Below are 1,207 nucleotides of genomic sequence, written 5' to 3'. Positions count from 1 at the left end.
CAAGTTTTCCCTGCAATTATGAGTGCATCAGTCACTATAACCATCCAGGTTGATTCCTGTGTGGGGTCATTCAGTGTCACCATCACCATTCAGATCCCCCTTTGTGTGTGTGTGTGTAACTGGGAGGGAGTGTTACAAGAATCTGCTCCATCCTCACTCTGTGACACATTCCTATCAAAGACACTACCCAACCAGGCTGTTTCTAGCCAATGGCTGGGCCCCGTGATTTGGAGGCAGGCCACTCCTAGGAATGTCCAGATTCCCTATCTGCACTGGCCAAAACTTTCTTGCAGCCAGTACACTCTGTCTCTTCTTTCCCAGTCCTTCTTTCTTCCCTTCTTCCTTTTCAAAGAACTTTCCAAATTGGTTCTAGAATATATCATTCTCTCAGATTAGCATGTTTGCTGCTCCTGTGCACTTCTGAGTTCTTTCACCAGCATTGGTAGTGTGCCCTGGCTTTGTGCCTCTGCAGATCTCTTCACTTCGTGCTAACTCCTCAGTTAGCTAACTCCTCAGTGCAGGTGGACAACCTAACTGTGAATATGTACACTGGTTTTTCATCCCAGAGGCCCTACAACCTGATATCTATGAGCACTGGGAGGCTTTTGACTCAGTGTTTCCTGGGTAATCCATGTTTTGAGCTTAGGGGCATTTAAAAATATGCTCCTCACATTTAGACCATGGCCAAGTTCATCCATAACTTCTCTGAGAAGGCCCTGTTGTTGGTGGCGCTGCTGTGACTTGCTCGAAGCCTGGATTGGCCACATGTTGACACCACACCAAGGTTGAGCTGTTTCCCCCAACCCCTGGTGAAATCCCTACAGCTATTCAGAGCATGAAAAAAGTCATTCAAAGTACTAAAACTGGTAGCTTCAAACACTTTGCAGTTAAGGAAGCTGTGCTGAGTGGTTTGGTGGCCACTGAGGTGTGGATTTGGTTTCATCTTGGTGAGATCATAGGCAAAACATGACATTGTTGGCTATGATGTTTGAAAACCAGTCTTTAACTTCTGATATGAGTTCTTATTTGAATGTTCTTGGACCATGAGTAACGAGACTGCTATCTGAATAAAATACTAGCTGTTGGGGAGGGGGGGGGGATGTGTTTCTCTCCTTGCTGACTGCTTGTGTATGTGCCTGGAGCTCCAGTCAGGTGCCTAATTTCTACGTTCCTTTCTACAAACATAAGCATTTGCCATGGGAACATC

General features: G+C 45.9%; 1 pseudogene; it reads left to right on the top strand.

The window, feature by feature from the left end:
• The first annotated feature begins 680 nt into the window (after positions 1 to 680).
• LOC110308842 lies at positions 681 to 992 on the top strand (annotated as a pseudogene).
• Positions 993 to 1,207: the final 215 nt, after the last annotated feature.

The sequence above is a fragment of the Mus caroli genome, chromosome 14, assembly GCF_900094665.2.
Source record: "Mus caroli chromosome 14, CAROLI_EIJ_v1.1, whole genome shotgun sequence".
Classification (NCBI taxonomy): Eukaryota; Metazoa; Chordata; class Mammalia; order Rodentia; family Muridae; genus Mus; species Mus caroli.
Note: the sequence above shows the minus strand (reverse complement) of the source record. Positions and strands in the feature narration are given on the sequence as shown.